This window comes from Apodemus sylvaticus, chromosome 6, assembly GCF_947179515.1.
Source record: "Apodemus sylvaticus chromosome 6, mApoSyl1.1, whole genome shotgun sequence".
In the NCBI taxonomy this organism is placed as follows: Eukaryota; Metazoa; Chordata; class Mammalia; order Rodentia; family Muridae; genus Apodemus; species Apodemus sylvaticus.
This window is the reverse complement of record NC_067477.1, coordinates 19,793,162-19,811,843: the sequence shown is the minus strand read 5'-3', so window position 1 is coordinate 19,811,843 and position 18,682 is coordinate 19,793,162. Positions and strand designations below refer to the sequence as shown.

At 40.9% G+C, this 18,682-nt stretch overlaps 1 protein-coding gene across 4 annotated transcripts in view; it reads right to left on the bottom strand.

Moving 5' to 3' along the window:
• Positions 1-18,472, bottom strand: part of Btbd7 (BTB domain containing 7) — a 90,586-nt gene extending 72,114 nt beyond the window's left edge. For 3 of the 4 annotated variants that reach the window (XM_052185186.1, XM_052185188.1, XM_052185189.1), the window contains exon 1: positions 18,400-18,472. The gene's annotated coding sequence lies outside the window, so the exon portion shown is untranslated. The remainder of the gene's footprint in view (positions 1-18,399) is intronic. The other variant, XM_052185187.1, reaches the window with a different exon arrangement.
• Positions 18,473-18,682: the final 210 nt, after the last annotated feature.

Genomic DNA, 18,682 nt, shown 5'->3' with positions numbered 1-18,682 from the left:
CTAGGGAATAGATACTAGGAAAGTTTCAGAAATCATTCTTTTTTTAAATTTTTAAATAGAACTGTGTGTGAACATTGTACACAGGCATTCATGTGTGCACGTATGTGCAAACATTAGAAGCTGACAGTGGGCGTATTCCTTTATGACTTTGCTTTTTAATTTATTTTATTTTGTATATGGATTTTTTGCGTGCATGTATGCATGTGCATTCCAGAGGTCAGTGTTGGGTCCTCTGGAACTGGAATTATAGGCAGCTGTTAGCTGTTATATGGATGCTGGAAATTGAACCCAATCCTCTTGGAAAAGTAGACAGTGAGTGCCCTTAACCATGGAGTGAGCCATCATCTCTTCAGTTCAATTATAACTTATTTTTTTGAGTCAAGGTCTCTTATTAAACTTTGAGCTTGGAATGTTAGCAAGCAAGCCTCCAGGAACCACCTGTCTCTTCCTCAATCCTGTCATCATACCTGGCTTATTAGGTTTTAAGATCTAAATTCAGGTCCTTACACTAATGCAGCAAGCACTTTATCCACGAAGCCATTTCCCAAGCCCCAGATCATTCTTAATAGGGTTAGAAAAAGTCAAACAAACAGGGCACAGTAGCACATGGCTGTAATCTTAGCCTTTGGGAGGTAGTGGCAGGAGAATCAGGAGCTTCAGGCCAGCCAAGGGTACATAAAACCCTAGCTCAAAAGGGGAGAGGGACTTCAAAACAATGAATCTTTAAAAGAGATATATAATTACATTACTAGGAATACATTTTAAATAGTTATTTTATTTATAAAAATTAAAATTTATTAAGCTCAACCTTGAAAAGTATTATACATTCAGGATATTCATTAAAATGTAAAGCTAGTGTGTGACTACTGCAGGCTACCCTTAGGTTTAACAAAGTGTTTCTGTCTATTATTAGAGCTTGAAAGTGCCAATGTACTCTGCTAAGTCAAGAGAATCTCAAAGGCTAGGCTATTTAAACAAATCATGTCAAAGAACTTATCTGCTCAATGTTCTCTTCTCCCTTCACCTCAGAATCAGAATTATTCCCTACTCAATTATAAGGATAATCTGTTAAGGCCGGGCAGTGGTGGTGCACGCCTTTAATCCCAGCACTAGGGAGGCAGAGACAGGCGAATTTCTGAGTTGGAGGCCAGCCTGGTCTACAGAGTGAGTTCCAGGACAGCCAGGGCTACACAGAGAAACCCTGTCTTGGAAAAACTAAAAAAAAAAAAAAAAAAAAAAAATTCTGTTGTTTAAACCGGTTTCCAAATATACAGAACAGTACATAAAAAGGTAATTCCCTATACCTCCGCCCCCTGAAAACTTGAAATAACCCAATTCTCCTTTTCCTAGGATCTGAACATAATTATTATTTGGGGAGACAGGATCTCACTGTGTAGAGTGCAGGCTACCCTCAGATTTGTGATCCTCTGATCTTTATACTGGGGTTAAACCATGTGGCTCCATGTCTGGCATAGTTTTAAGCAGGGTTTTTTTTTTTTGTTTTTTGTTTTTTGTTTTGGTTTTTTCCAAGACAGGGTTTCCCTGGCTGTCCTGTAGACCAGGCTGGCCTTGAACTCAGAGATCCGCCTTAAGCAGGGTATTCTTATAGGTAGTTCTGTAAATAGCTAATTTCATTTCAAAATATATCAGGGTTGAAGAAACATAGCCACCAAAAAAACAAAACAAAACTGTTCTTTGCCTTTTAAAAATCCAAACACAGCTCTTTGCTCTCTCTGCTCTCCCACATACTCTCACCTCTCTGCCCCTTGGGCTCCCCTCCCCCCCCCACATGGTCATGGCCAGCCTCCACTTCACTTCTCTACTTTCTCTCTCTCTCTCTGCCTTTCTCTACCACTAACTCCCATCCTCTACTCTGAATAAACTCTATTCTATACCAAAAAAAAAAAAAAAAAAAATCCAAACACAGAGCTGCACTGTGAACATGCTATAATGTACTTAATCATAACCTTATGAAGTCAGTCAACTCTTCATTATTATAAAGAGTACTGCTACCCTTTTACATGTCTTTGACCACTCTAAGATAGCTCACAGATATAGACTAATTACTGGGTTAAAAGATATATAAGTCAGGCATGATGGCACATGCTTTTAATTCCACTTGAGAGGCAGAGGCAGGTATGTTCAAGGCTACTCTAGTCTGTATAGGCAGTTCCAGGCCAGGAGGGGAGAGGAGGGGAGAGGAGAGGAGGGGAGAGGAGGGGAGAGGAGAGGAGGGGAGAGGAGAGGAGGTGAGTACAGGGGAAAGGAGGGGAGGGGAGAAGAGAGGAGGGGAGGGGAGTACAGGGGAAAGGAGGGGAGGGGAAAAGAGAGGAGGGGGGGAGAGGAGGGGAGAAGAGGGAACGGAAGGGAAGGAAGGATACAAGCAGGGAGGGAAAGAAAAAAGGAGAGGGGAAGAAAAAGTAATTTGGCGATATAGTGTCAGAAAAGGTGCAATTTAGACTCATAATAACTTTCTAAGAAAATGTCCAAAATGCTAAACATAATTATTAATCTTTACATTCTGAGTAAGAGAAATCAGTTTGCTATCTTTATTCTACACTACACACACACACACATACACACACACACAGCTTAATCTCTCAATATTCTTAATAACTCTTGTGTTGCTTTATGCTCTTTGCCAATTTAAAACTATTTATTTTTGCCTGTGTGTGTGGGAGTAAGCATGCCTTGGCATGTGTGTCATAGGGATCCAACTCGGGCCACCAGGTCTGGTACCCACTGAGCCATCCTGCTGGCCCTCCTTGCCCAATTTTCAATTCAGTTGTTCTTGTTACTAATCTGCAGTACATTCTAGTAGGCGTTAAAACTGAGAGAGGTGCTACACAAATGGCTTGGTGATTCAAAGCACTTGCTGGCTGTTGCAGAGGACCTAGGTCCAGCATCCCCTCATGGTGGCTTACAACCATCGAACTACAGTGTGAAGGGATCCGATGCCCTCTGCTCCCTTCTATAGATGATGCATACATATGATACTCATATATACATGCAGCCAAACACCCATAAAATATATGTTTTATGCATGTATGTGTGTATGTATATATATGTATGTATGCATGTGAGAATATACAAATGAATCTTTTAAAACTATTATATTTTTTGTCAGTGTTTACATACTTCTAATTCTGTCAATATCCTTTGAAGTTCTGATACTCATGATTTTTGCTGTACTTTCTGAATGCTGGGATCACAGGCATATTCTACCACACCCAACCCACAAAAAGGATTAAGTATCTAACACATAATGGATTTTAAATAGGTTATGTTTGAAACACATAGTAGGGACGAAGAAACCTAACACTTTATGCAAGTATCTTTTTAAAGAAACACCATGAACAACCAGAGTCAAACAAGACATTTTCCTCCTCCTACTTCTTTTCTATACCAAAGTGGCTCACCAAACTTAGACCAAGTCATATATTGTGTGTTTCTCTCTCCACTGTTTCCAGTTTAATCCATAAGCACACTAACAGACTATTTTACTAAAAAAATAACTTCAATTAAGAGTTCAGAATAGGTAGGGCAGTGGTGGCACATTTCTGAGTTCGAGGCCAGCCCGGTTGTCTACAGAGTGAGTTCCAGCACAGTCAGGGATATACAGAGAAACCCTGTCTTGAAACAAACAAACAAACAAACAAACAAGTTCAGAATAAGGGATACAGAAATGGCTCAGTGGTTAGGAGCAGAGGATATGTATGTATTTGATTTCTAGCACCCATGCCAACCAGGTCATAACTAACTCTAGTTCTAGAGGATCAAACAAACATTTCTGGCTCCACAGGTACCTGCATAAATAGGCACATACCCACATAAAGATAATTAAAAATAAACTTCTAAAAAAATAGAAATTGCAAATCTCTAGCTGTAAATCTTATCTCCTGTTTATACTGTACACATTACATAACATAAACTATTTTAGTATTTATATTGCTATTATGTACAACCTACCAAAAATATGATTAGTTTGGGAACTATTGGTCAGTTTTGGAGACCTACATATTACATAATATCTGAATATTAACTATAGGTTACACAGTGTTAGGTTTTAATGATCTTAAGTCTGAGTGAGAAAAAACAGAAATGTAAACAAATAATTACATTAAGTTAAACAATGGGACCAATGCCATGAAAAGTACAGGCTATAATGGGAAAGAATGAGTAGTGACAAATTACTGACAGAGTGGTAGTAATGGGGAATTAGGGCAGAGTAAGCAGTTGTACAAATTAAGTGTGCAGTAGAGAACAGACAGGTAGAATGCAGGCAAGGCAGTAGAATCAGGTGGTGCCTATCCTGAAAGAGCTAGGGTCCTCAAAGGGCAGCAGCAAAACTTTCCATACTTAATGGTACAAACCTTTCTAGCAAAGCCCAATGAGCTACAGACAGTGTTCATGGGAGATACTTTCAATTACACTATGAAAGTCAGTAGCCTAAGTTAATGCTGATATATTTTGAAAGAAAAAACAAATATGAAAACTGATTTAAAAATAAAAAGTACTACGCAGAGCTCAGTGAAAATAGATAGCAGGCTTCATTAAGTCTATTATTCCCAAGAAGCTTGTTTACAGGTTAGCCCTGGCAGTATTTGAGTATGGGGGTCATGAGTGTTCCCTCCATCCCCTATTTGACAGGGTGATTCACAGAACCTCAATAGTTTGGGGAAGCAATGACACATACTAAATTGCTGCTTTCCTCTTGTGAACCTAGAATTTCAAAAAGGGCCTCTGTGACAAGACTTCCAATAAAAAGTCTGTGCACTATGTTTCCAATCAACTTTTTGTTTTGTTTTTGTTTTTATTTTTGTTTTTGACGACAGGGTTTCTCTGTGTAGCCCTGGCTGTCCTGGAACTCACTTTGTAGACTAGGTTGGCCTCAAACTCAGAAATCTGCCTGCCTCTGTCTCCCAAGTGCTGGGATTAAAGGCATGAGCCACCACCGCCCTCCAATCAACTTTTCTAAGAGACAACACTTCACATGTACAGCCAGCCATATTTCCACACTGGTAGGATGAAATATGTCCTGTATGTCTCCTCTAGGAGAAGACTCAAGGAAGCCTTCATTTGTCTCCCTTGGGACTGTGCCCCATGATCCCTTTGCCTTTGTATCCTTATCTTAATCATTCCTGGTCATGTAAGACTCATACCATGTTGGTTTTGAGAGTCCCAATGCAGAAATACCATGGTATACCATGAAATGTCTTCTCTCCCTCAGCTCCCCAACTTCAGACTATATTGTTTTGAGGTAAGTATTGAGCTGGTGTTCAGGTACAAAGCTGTTTTTAGCCAGGCATGGTGGTATACTCTGGGAAGTTGAGACAAGCAGCTTATCATGTGAACTGAAAGCTAGTGTGAGACAGTGAGAGTGAGAGTGAGAGTGAGAGTCACTGTCTCAAAACAGTTTTTTAAGGAAATTGGGATTTTCAGCTGAGATCTTGAAACTATTCGGTAAAGAAGCAGAGAAAAATGAACAGTCACTAAGTGTTGGGGCTGAGGAAACAAAGAAAATATGGAAAATATAAATCAGGCTGGGTGGGGCCAGAACAGGCTACAGGAAAGAAATGGAATTTAAATGAGGTTCACTTAAAACTGAGAGAGCATCCCTCTTCTCTGCTGCCAGGAAGTTTACAGACTTCAGCTGCAGTGCTTCTTTTTCTGTAAGGGAGTAGACACTGTCTAAGTCCTCAACAGACTATGTCCCCACAGGATTAGAACTGTGACTTACATCATTAAATATATATGCCAAGGATCTTCAAGAATGCCTGGCTGGTAATAAATACTTATTAATAAATGAGGTGCTTAGAAATGGAAACTGCAATCAGGAAAGACTCACAGAAAACTGGGGAGATGAGAGCACATATGAAGAATTCCATCTTCAGTTTTGAATTTCCTTCAGTTTTCCTTTCTCTGCTCTTTACTAATTCCTTTTGTCTCCTTAAGATAATGACATAAATACCAACTATGTACTCAGATACCATGTAGCCAAGGTAATGTTGGTGATTAAAAAAAAAAAAGACAAATTTCATACACAAAAATAACACACAGGGTACAATGAATACAGAAAGAAAGATAGAAAGATTATGACACAGAGTTAGAGAAAGCCAGCCTTCCTCTGGCTGTCTGTAAACACTAAGAAATAAAGATACAGACATTTCAACACAGAGGTCAGCTTATGAACAAGTATCAGGCTCACCACTACTACCTGCTGGAGTAGAAGATTTAAAAATTTTCAAGACAACCTACTTTCCCCCTAGGCTACTCTAGAATAACTTCCTGAAGTTTTGACCAGACAATCACAAATGCTTAAATCCCACTTTGATCCCCAATTTGTCTTACACAATCTTGAGGAAAGTTTTTGTCTTCTTGATGATAATGAAAAAGTCTGCTATATAAGGTTGTTAAAGTGACATCTAAGTTGACAATGTAGGATGAACAGTTGAAAGTATGAACTTTATTTTTAAAGAGAAGAAAAAGGAAGATATGATGAGATAATGCTCCAAACAGCAGAGAAAGCATGTAAAGACCCAAGCAAGGACAAAACCCAGTTGCTGAGGAGACATAAGTGATTTGGGAAGAAAGTGCAGAGAAGCAAGATGTGACCTAGGTGATCAATCACTGGCACTGTACATTCGAGAATGTATGCATATATGTGTAGAGGAGCGCACATGCGCACACATACCACTATAGAGTGAAAAATGGGGTTTGTTAACATTGATTTATTATTTTCTGTGTGTATGTGTTGTGTTCCTGAATGTATGTAAGTTATGTGTACAACACGCATACAGGAGTCTATGGAAGGCAGAAGGGGGCATAAGGTCTGCAACTGGAGTTCTAAATGATTGTGTGCTGCCATGTGGATGCTGGGAACTAAACCTGGGTCCTCTGCAAGAAGAGTCACTATTCTTAACTTCTGAGCCATCTCTTCAGCTCCTTTGTTTTTGGTCTTAAAAATAGTAGTGGGCTGGGAATTTAGCTCAGTGGTAGAATGTTTACCTAGCATGTGTGAGGCTCGAAGTTCAATTTTTAACATGCTGTCATGATAACACACAAATAATACTAATACTATTGCTCGAATTAAGCAACAGACTTTTTCTTTTTCAAGAATGAATAAGAGGCTAACAAGCTGCCACCATGCCTGACAGCTTAAGTTTGATTCCCAAGATCTACATGGTAGAAAAGAACTGACTCCAGCAAGTTGCCCTCTGACCTCGACACACACATATAAACAAATACATTAATAATAAAACACCAAGGACTCCATACTCTACAATAAGAAGTCCCTGTACTTCCATGTTCACTGGAGTTCTATTCACAAAAGTAAGGAAGTAAGGAAGTGGAACCAGATTTCCATCGACTAATGAGCTGGTAATTAACTGTGGTACATATACATAATGAAATTTTATTCTGCAGTAAAGAATGAACTCTGCAGGAAAATGGATGAAACTAGAAAATATACTGACTGAGTTAACAATGACCCAGAAAAACAAGCACTGCCTATTCACCCTCATATGTGGATCTTAGCTCACATTTTTATAGTAGTATGATTTAACATTACTGTGTGCTAGTAAAAACCCAAAAAATTCAAAGGGGTCATTAGAGAGATGGAGTGGGAATGGAACACACTGAGCATAAAACAGAAAGGGGGAAATGCCAGGAGAATAAAGGTGTACCAGGGAGGTAAGTGGAAGGATAGGAATGAGAAGGGGCAAAAGAAAGGATAAAAGAGAAGGATAAAAAGGCCTTATAGCAATCTACTTTATAAGCTCATTGAAAAACAAAATCGAATGGAGGTACACTCCACAGATAATATATAATGCTCCTCAATTAAACGAAAACCCTAGTGCCAGGTATAAGACACCTTCCTTTATTAGACATTGGCCAGTTAAGTCCCAGATGTTTCTGAAACAATATAGGATACTGACATTACTCTTGGTTAGCCATCAGAACAGACCTACCTACAATTTTCAAAACATGTATTATCTAATATATATGAAGATTAAAACATTACATTGTATCCCATAAGTAAATACAATTATGACCTTTTTAAAAAAAACAAAGCATTTTTTTAAAAAGGATACAATTAGGACTGGGGAAATGTTTCAGTCAGAAAGGACCTAACTTCACTCTCCAGACCCATGTTATTTTAAAAAAGCCAGTTGTGCTTTTATTTCCAGCATTAAAGAAGCAGAGATAGGCACATGCTCAGCATTGAATGGCCAACTAATCTACCCTATCTGCTAAGATCCCAACTGATGAAAGACTGTCTCAAAAAACAAGGTAGATGACTCCTATGGAATAACATCTAAAGTTGTCCTCTGGGCTTCATACACATACATGTGTGCAGATATACCGACACACATGCACATATAATATATTTGAAGTTAGTTCTGGCATGTTTCCCACTTAAAAAGGAAAGAATAGCACTATAAAAGTACACAATTTAATATTGATCCTTTCATAAGGGACTATGACAAGATGAGACCGTATTTTCTTTTTTAAAAAAAAATTAAAAAAAAATTACTTCATTTTTTTTCCCCAAGATTTATTTTACTTTTAAACGATTATGTACGTGTATATCTGTGTGTGGATGTGTGCATGTGAAGATTGGTGCCTGCAGAGATTAAAAAGAGGGCATTGGGTCTCAGGAACTAGAGTTACAGGTGGTAATAAGCTATCTGATTTGGTTGCTGGAAACAAACTCTGGTCCTCTGTACTTGCTTTTAACTGAGCCATCTATCTCTCTAGTCCCACGACCCATATTTTCTATCTAAGTGTAATATCTAATCAGGCATAGTAGCTCACATAGTTATTCCAGCACTTAGGGGACTATGGCAAAAGGATTCCTGTGAGTTCAAGACCAACCTCAATTATGAGAGAGTGATCGCTCTCAAAAACTAAATTACAGTTGATAATTAAGAATCATCATGGGGGCCGGGCGGTGGTGGCACACGCCTTTAGTCCCAGCACTCGGGAGGCAGAGGCAGGCGGATTTCTGAGTTCGAGGCCAGCCTGGTCTACAGAGTGAGTTCCAGGACAGCCAGGGCTACACAGAGAAACCCTGTCTCCAAAAAAGAAAAAGAAAAAAAGAAAAAAGAAAAAAAAAAAAAAAGAATCATCATGGGGCCAGGCAGTGGTGGCGCACTCCTTAAATCCCAGCACTTGGGAGGCAGAGGCAGGTGAATTTCTGAGTTCTAGGCCAGCCTGGTCTACAGAGTGAATTCCAGGACAGACAGGGCTGCATAGAGAAACCCTGTCTCGAAAAAACCAAAAATACCCCAAACCAAACCAAACCAAACCAAACCAAACCAAAAGATTCATCATGGGGCTGGAGAGATGGCTCAGCCGTTAAGACACAGACTGCTCTTCCGAAGGTCCTGAGTTCAAATCCCAGCAACCACATGGTGGCTCACAACTATCCGTAACAAGGTCTGTTGCCCTCTTCTGGAGTGTCTGAAGACAGCTACAGTATACTCACATATAATAAATAAATAAATCTTAAAAAAAAGAGAAATGGAACCTTTCAAAGATTTATTTATTAAAAAAAAAGAATCATCACTAGGTGGTGGTGGTGCCTTTAATCTCAGTGCTTCAACACTCAGGAAACAAAGGCAGGCAAATCTCAGAGTTCAAAGCTAGCCTCTTCTATAGAGCCAGTACAGCCAGGGATACACAGAGAAACCCTATTTTGTTTTGTTTTGTTTTGTTGGGAAGTCAGCAAATAGTATCTATTCTAAATTTTTTATTTTAATTTGACTTAAAAGATCACAACACACCTTACATTTATTTTAAACTTGCGTATGCAACAAGTATACAGTCATGTCATTTTATCCCAACGTCACTTGCTGGATATCTATCATGAACAAACATGTTATACTCTATATACTTTGATTTACAGTCAGACACATTGAGTGATTACAATATGCTGTAATATGAATGGGAGAGAGGTCTAAAGCCATCAATAGAGTAGACAACTGTTGGTAAAGATAAAATAACTAGACCTTGAGAATAAAGAACACTGTAAAAACTAGAACATTTTAATTCCAAAGAGTTTGTTTAAACAAGAAATCTGTGGCTGAAGAGATGGCTCAGTGGTTAATAGCACTTGCCACTTTTCCAGAGGAGCCAGATTTCATTCTCAGCACCCACAGCGCAGCTAACCAACACCAGTTCCAGAGTATTCAAAGCTCTCTTCTAGCCTGTCCAGTTACATAGTATAAAACATATTGTCAAAACACCCATACATGTACTTACATAAATAAACAGTAAGAAATGTATCTGTTACAAGAAATCCTGTAGTAGGGAAGGTCCAAGGTGTACTATAACTAAATGATGCCACCAAGAACTCTGACTCCTTCTACTTCTGATCTGATATCTTCAGGAAATGTTTTATCCCCTATGGTTTCAGGACAACAGCAACAGGGGCCTCATGTTCTCTTGGTCTTGAAAATGAAGAGAAAGAAGAACCATTTTCTCCAGACACAGCCTGTCTCCTTCAGTTCAACCTGACTGGAACAGATAACAGTTTACAAGTAAATGCAACTGATTGGCTTTGACTAACTAAAACCTAACCCTGCAGTTGGTGATGAATCATCTCCAAGTACCCTATATTTAAGAATTAAAGCAGAAGCTGGGTGGTGGTGCACGCCTCTAATCCCAGCACTCGGGAGGCAGAGGCAGGCGGATTCTGAGTTCAAGGCCAGCCTGGTCTACAGAGTGAGTTCCAGGATAACCAGGGCTATACAGGGAAACCCTGTCTCAGAAAAAAAACCAAAACCAACCAAACAAAAAAGAATAAAAGCAGATTTGTTAGGAATGGAGATAGATGATAGGCAGCTAACAGAGTTGATAACAAAGAATAAGGAAACCCTAAGCACTTGGATAAACACATGAAAACCACAGATGGAAGGACAGGAAATAAGAAACAGCTTGGTTCAGCTGGAGTGATGGGAAATGTAAGATTGGACACATTCTACACTCTTTTTTTTGAGTCTGGCCTTTATCTCATGAGACAAGATGAAGTTAACTGATTTTAAGTAAAAAAGATACTACAATTAGGCTTTCTAGGAGTATGACTGTGGAAGTATTATCAAGAATAGTCAAGGGCTGGAGAGACAGCTCAGTGATTAAGTGCATGTAGGTAGCTCTCAATCACCTGCAGCTCCAGCTCTAACAGAATCTGACACCACTGGCCTCATGTACACATATTCCTGCTCCCACTCCACCTCATATAATTAAAATAATAAAAATAAGTTAAAAATACAAAAATAGCCAGAGATAGGTGGGGAGAGCAGAGGAAATGTTACCTAGCCTCAGCTGGTGTCTATTCAACAACAATCCAACTGGTAAGAGGAATGAAAAAGAATAGGACAGGATTTAAAATCCACACGTGGATTTCTAAAAACCTAGGCAAGACAATTCTACATTTTTTTTTTCTTGTTTTGTTGAAATAGAATCTCACTATATATAGCCTTAGCTGGCCAGGAGCTCACTATATAGACTAGGACTGGCTTGAAAGTTATGGGTATCTACCTGTCTCTGATTCCTAAGTGCTGGAATTAAAGGTGTATGCCACAAAATCCAGCACTATTTTTTTTAATGTGTGTACATTCCTGCATGTTAGAATACATGTTTACGTCAGAGGACAGCTATTGGAATCAGTTCTCTTCTTCTACTATGAGGATCTCAGGAATTAAGACTTATAGCCATCAGGCTTAGTAAATGTCTTCCTGCTAAGCCATCTTGCTGGTCTTTATTTCTTTATGACAAGAGAGAAAAATTAACCTTCATATAAATTAGGTAACTTACTTGAGATGGAAAAGTGATTAGAGCCTGGTACAGTGGTGTGCATCTATAGTCTCAGCTGCTGGGAAGGCTAAAACAGTAAGATCGCTTGTGCCTGTGAGTTCAAAAACAGGGGTAACATAGTGTGATGCCTTCAAAAAGAAAACAAAATCAAAAACTATAAACAGCAGTCTGACTGTAAAGAGAGGTTTGATGACCAAAGTCAGTTTTTTTTTTTTTAAAAGCATAAATACACATAAAAATGTTTTAATGTTTCACAAATAAGCCTGATATCGTGGCTTGCACCTATTCACACAGTACTTGGGAAGCTGAGGTGGGGTATTTCATTAGTTAAAGGCCAAATGGGCTATGCTCAGAGTTCCAGGCCATCCTGGGGTACATAGAAAGACCCTAGCTCAGAACAAAAATAAGTATGTGTATAAAGCTAGGAATGCCATCATTCTGTCAACATCACCACAATTCTCTCATTCACCAGGCTAGAAACTCTTGCAGAGCTCATATTAAAAAAATAAACAAAGTCAGGCGGTGGTGGCGCACGCCTGTAATCCCAGCACTTGGGAGGCAGAGGCAGGTGGATTTCTGAGTTTGAGGCCAGCCTGGTCTACAGAGTGAGTTCCAGGACAGCCAGGGCTACATAGAGAAAGAAAGAAAGAAAGAAAGAAAGAAAAGAAAGAAAGAAAGAAAGAAAGAAAGAAAGAAAGAAAGAAAGAAAGAAAGAAAGAAAGAAAGAAAGAAAGAAAGAAAGAAAGGAAGGAAGGAAGGAAGGAAGGAAGGAAGGAAGGAAGGAAGGAAGGAAGAAAGAAAGAAAGAAAGAAAGAAAGAAAGAAAGAAAGAAAGAAAGAAAGAAAGAGAGGAAGAGAGAAAGAAAGAAAGAAAGAGAGAAAGAAAGAAAGAGAAAGAGAGAAAGAAAGAGAGAGAGAAAGAGAGAGAGAGAAAGAAAGAGAGAGAAAGAGAGAAAGAAAGAGAAAGAAAGAGAAAGGAAGGAAGGAATGAAGGAAGGAAGGAAGGAAGGAAGGAAGGAAGGAAGGAAGGAGAGAGAGGGGGAAGAAGGGCGGGAGGAAGGGAGGAAGGAAAGAAGGAAGAAAGCTAAAATACTCAATAAATCCAGAATGTAAGAGAACTAGCTCAACATAATAAATGTACACAAAAACTTGTGCTAACATGAGACCCTGTCTGTCTGTCTGTCTGTCTCTCTCTCTCTCTCTCTGTGTGTGTGTGTGTGTGTGTGAGAGAGAGAGAGAGAGAGAGAGAGAGAGAGAGAGAGAGAGAGAGAGAGAGAGAGAAGAGAGACAGACAGACAGTAGTAAAAGACTAAAAACTTTCCCACTAAGATTTACAACATCAGACTTAACCAGAACCCACTTAAGTGGGAAGGAGAGAGACATATACACTCACAATCTTATACACACAATCATACACACATACAATAAGTGCAAAAAGGTTAATACTACCCAAAGCAATTTTCATTATTTAATAGAACAAAATCCCAATAGTTTTTATTAGAGAAATCTTTTAAAATTTCTATGGCATCTCAAAGGATCTCACTGCAAAACAATCATTAAAAAGTACAGAGGTCTCATTTGTTGATTTCAAATCTTAACTACAAAGTAGTTATTAAAATAGCCTGGTGCCAATACAAAGAGACCTATGGAGAGCCCCAAACAAAACCGAGCACCTATGACTCAATGATTATTGTATTTTGCTCCTCTGTCCCTCCCTCCTTCTCCTTCCTAGTACATGCTAAGCATGCTCATTCCTCAAATGATTTCCATTAAGGTGCCAAAGACACTGAATTAGACAGTATTTTTAAACAAATAGTCCTGGGAAAACTGAACTTAACTGGGAAAACTTATACTTAAAAAGATAAGAGTATCTACAACTATAAAACTCTTAATAGAAAACAAAAGGGTTTCCCTTTATCATTTCCACATGACACCAAAAGTACAAACAACAAAAAGAAAAATGAGGTAAGCAGAACTTTATCATAGTTAAAAACTTCTTGATAGACTAGAGATGTAGCTGTTAGTAGTGGCTGAAGTTGGGATTTTGTCCCAACATGACAGAAAAGAAAATTTTTTAAGTTCTTGCTGGGTGTGGTAGTACATGCCTGTAATCCCACAGCTTGGAATACAGAAAGGTCCCTAGTTCAAAGGCCAGCCTAACCACATAGTAAGACCTGGTCTCAAAAAAAACCAACAAATAAGCAAATTTTTTTCATATGAAAGGAAGAAAAGGCAGCATAGATAAGTAGAAAACTGTTGCATTTTGTTGTGGGTGTAAAGCCTGACCTGGGTTTGACTTCAATCTCCCTCAGATCCTCAACTACAAAATGAAAGGAGAAACAACTCCTGCCAAGTTGTTCTTTGACCTCCATAAGCATGCTAGCACCCACACATAAGTGTACATGCACACACAAAACGTATTTTTACAAAATCACATGTCTGATAGGAGATCAATAATCAGAAAAATGAAAGAACTACAACTCAACCACCAAACAGAACTTTTAATTTAAGAAACAGGCAAAGGAGTTAGGCATGGTAGTCTATGCATACAACTCCAGAACTAGTAAAGCTAAGCATTTTGGTGCTAGCCTGTGCATCAAGACCCCTCTCAAAAACCTCAAAGGGACAGATGAGGTGACAAAATGCCAATAAATACAGTAAAAGATATTCCTCATTAACCACTAAGTAAATGTATGCTAAAACATAATGATAACCACATATACTCTTTAGAATGACTTATAAAAGGAGGAGAACCCTTTACACCCCAGAACACAATTTTTGTGCATTACTGGTGGGAATATAAACTTACTTTGGCTTGATAAATAGCCAAACTAAAGAGTTGTCTTGAACAGGTCATTTTTACCATATTCACAGCAGCATTTTACATAGTAGTGAAAAGATGGAGGCAATTCAGGTGTCCATAGACAGATGAAGATGCAACATGTAGGTATATACTTAGAATGAGTTTTTCAGCTTTACAAAAGGAAGGAAATTCTGACACTGTACAACATGAATGGACCATCAAGCCAGTCACAAAAACTATGTTTTGGATTCTATGATTGTACTTCTACCTAGTCAAGGCCATAGTTACAGTAGAACAGATTTCAGTTGCTGAGGTTAGCCATGCTAGTGTTTAAAGAATACAAATTTTCAGTTTGGATGAAAGAATTCAATTCCTCAGATGAGGGTATGTCACTTTGTCTCAGAAACCAAACTTATTCAATTCCTCAGATGAGGGTATGCCACTTTGTCTCAGAAACCAAACTTATCATGCATGGAACCCTCCAGCTCAAATCTCAGCACTAGGGAAAAAATGAATTCTGACTATATGGCCAGCAACACACCTATCACATAAAGTTATCTGCTGCATAAGCTGGTATACCTGAGATCCATCACTGGGAACTCACATAGTAGAAGGAGAGAATCAACTCCTATAATAGTCCTCTAACTTTCACCTGTGATCTTTGGCTGCATGCATGTATACGCAGTAACAGAAAATAAAATCTAGTAAAAATAATTTTTTTTTAGAGCTGGAGAGATGGCTCAGTGGTTAAGAGCCATCTTAACTAAAAGCTCTTCCAAAGGACCTGAGTTCGATTCCCAGCATCCATATCAGGTGCTCCTAACTGCTTATGACTCTAAGTTCCTGAGCATCGAGCCTCCACAAGCATCTGTACACATATGAACACGCACGCTCATGCACACAGACACACAAAATAAAACAAAAAAAATAGGGATTGGGAGAGATGGTTAAGAAGTTAAAGCCACTGACTGTTCCTCCAGAGGTTCAATTCCCAACACCTACACGGTAGCTCACAACATTCTGTAACTCAAAGACCTGACATCCTCACACAGACATACATGTAGGCAAAATACCACTACAAAAAGTAAAAATAAACACACACACACACACACACACAATGTAAAAACTAATTCAGCGGATAGCAATGGTAATGACTATACAACAGTGTAACAGATACAGAACTATACAATTTTCAATAGTTAAGATAGTAAATTTTATTACATATATTTTTACCTCGGTCAGTGTACAGACACACATACTTGCTAGGTAACCCTTCTTACTGACTTTACCTTACCTACCTAGCTCAGTGGTAGAACATCCTTGGATTTGATTTCCAGCACTACAGAAAAATATTTTGAGATCAACTTTGCTGGGTGTGGTTGCACAAATCTGTAATCTTAGCATCTGGGAAGCAGAGGAATGATCCTAGTTTAAGATACAATCTTTGAGTCAGGTAATAAAATGGCTAGCTACTGTCTTCTTGGCTCATTTTATTCTTGCTTTATTTTAACTCAACCTGTGGATGACAGCTTATAAAAAAAAAAAAAAAACACCTTTAAAGGTATATTATAACTTGCACCAAAGAAAACTCCAAATTTCAATTTAGCACTCAAATCCTTCTACAGAGACAGCCATCTGGCTACCTAATGTCCCCCATGGAAAATATTCTCCTGAGAGGAGAAACTCTGCTCCTTTTGTCTCCCTCTATTCTCTTTCCCTAACACTAATCTCCAATTTATACACTTGCTTTTTTTTCACTCCCACCCACCCCCCTCCCTGGTCACAAAGAAACTGCTCCAATCTTTCCGTAAATATGAACATTCATTGGCCAATTGAGGTTCCAAGTGTCCCAGGAAGTTATTTAAACTCCGAAGCCATGGCCAGAACTCCCTCTACCCTGACCTCCCATAGCATTCTCTGTATTAGTAGAACTCACTAGATGGGCTTCTAGTTTCATGCATTTTTTTCCAGTAAGAACCTTGAGGCAAAGTCTATTATATATTACATTTCTTGACTCCAACCCCTAGGTCTGGAATAATGAAAACACAAAGCAGACCTTCAATAACCTTATATAATCTGAGCCCTGTGACTAAAACATGAAAATATAATCGCTTGATTCTATTGTATTTCTGAGAGTTGACCTGTGACACATCATATATAAAATTCTGAAGCCCAACAAAAGGAAAGAAGGGGATTAGGCAGTATAACCTGGAAAATCACTGTGTTTTAAACCTAAGGTTAGAGCCAGATACAACGAACTTGAGATGCTAATCATGTTGGGACACAGAACACTAATAAGTTTTACAGAACGAACCCAGGGAAGAGTGAGCCAGGCTATAATTTGACGAAAATCTAGTTATGGACCTAAGAAAACCTTCAAGTGAATGTTACTCAATTTTTATTAAATATGGTGTTGGGTGGGGTGGCCTCTTTAGCAGTTATTTTGAGGTAGCTGCCAGATTCAGAGAGAGACCCTTGTTTCTGCTTTCAACTTTATTGTGCAAAGGCCTAGTGGTTGGGATGAACAGTGGTGATGAAAGCAACCCATGCAGGACTGGAGGGAAAGAGCTCTTTCTCACCTGCAGAAGCCTAGATCCTAATCCTAGTTTAGGTCTCACCCCTCCCCAGCTAAGACCCATGGAATCGAACCTTTCTCCACGCCAAATCTCTAAAGGTTTTTCTGACTCCAAAATTCCAAGACAAGTCTAACCACAGCTATTAAGGATGTACGGCTCATAGAACTTCAAGTCTTTCTTCTGGCCTTACAAAGAAGACAATGTGAGTAATATGTGAGACACAGACGCTACTCAGAGACAAAAGATAACGTTTGCCGGAAAAGCTAATTTATCTGCAAAAATGCTTCTTCCTTGCACAGTAAGATGTTTGAGCCGGGGAAACAGTGCATGGGGTGAGGGATGGGGGGGGGGGGGGAAGAGAGCCAAGACTGCTCTGGAAATCAGGCCTACTCCAGAGTACTTATTATGCGTGTTGGTATGTGAGAGGCGCTGTGATAGTTCAAAGCAGGATACAACACTCCTCGGAGTTTCTCCTAAGACGGTGAGAAAGTTCTCGCCCTAGAGGGAGAGAGAGCGCGGAGTGCGAGTGTGAGTGCGTGGAGGGGAGTGAACAGCAGAGCAGAGGAGAAGGCACGCCTTTCGCCAAGTACTCCAGGGAGCTCTGCCTCCGTCTCCAGCAGACGCTCGGCATTGTCTCCCCACCTACCTGTCAAAGCTCAACGCCAGCCTCTCTCCTCCCAGAGCACTCACCCGGGACGATTTCACTTCGCCCGCGGGGAGTGGCCCTCCCTGCGGCCTGCTCCTCCCCAAGCTCTGGCCCTCCCTGCGGCCTCACGCCCACCCCGCGGCCCCGCACCCGGTCCACAGGGGTCCGCGCCGGGAGCGGGTTCCCGAGCGCAGGCTACGCTCCCGAGCGGGTCCCGCCCCTCCAAGCCAGGTGCGAAGAGCCCGTCCGGGTGGCCAACCCGGACGGGGGTGGGTGAGCTGCGCACCCTTCGGCCCCGAGCGCGGAGACTCAGGCACGGCCCGGTCGGCGGCGCGCTGTCCGGCCCGCCCCTCAGGGCGCGGGGACCGGCCCGTCCCGCGCCGGCGCGCTGGGCCCTAGACGGCCGGCTGGCCAGCGCCTCCGCAACCCCCGCGGCGTCCTGGCCTCAGCCAGGGCGCCACCACGCCCAACCACCGTCCCTTCCTCAGCCGGACGCCCCGCGCAGCGCCGGACGGCGAGACGGCTCCTCAGCCTCAGACACCGAGGGACGCTCACCTCGGAGGCTCCTCCCGCCGCGACTGCTGCTGGGACCGCTGCCGTCGCCTCCGCCGCCGCCGCCCCCAGCGCCGCCGTCCGCACTGGCGCCAGCCCCCGCGGCCATTCTCCTCCAGCCGCCGCCGCCGCCGCCGCCGCCGCCGCCCTCCCCTCTCCTGTCAGTGGTTTAGGCTCCGGGACCACTCCAGGTTCCCCCCGTCGCCATTTTGACTCCGACAGGGAGCAGGAGGGGCTCGCCTCGCCGCGGCCCTGGCGCGCCTGCGCCGCTCTGCGGAGCCGGACG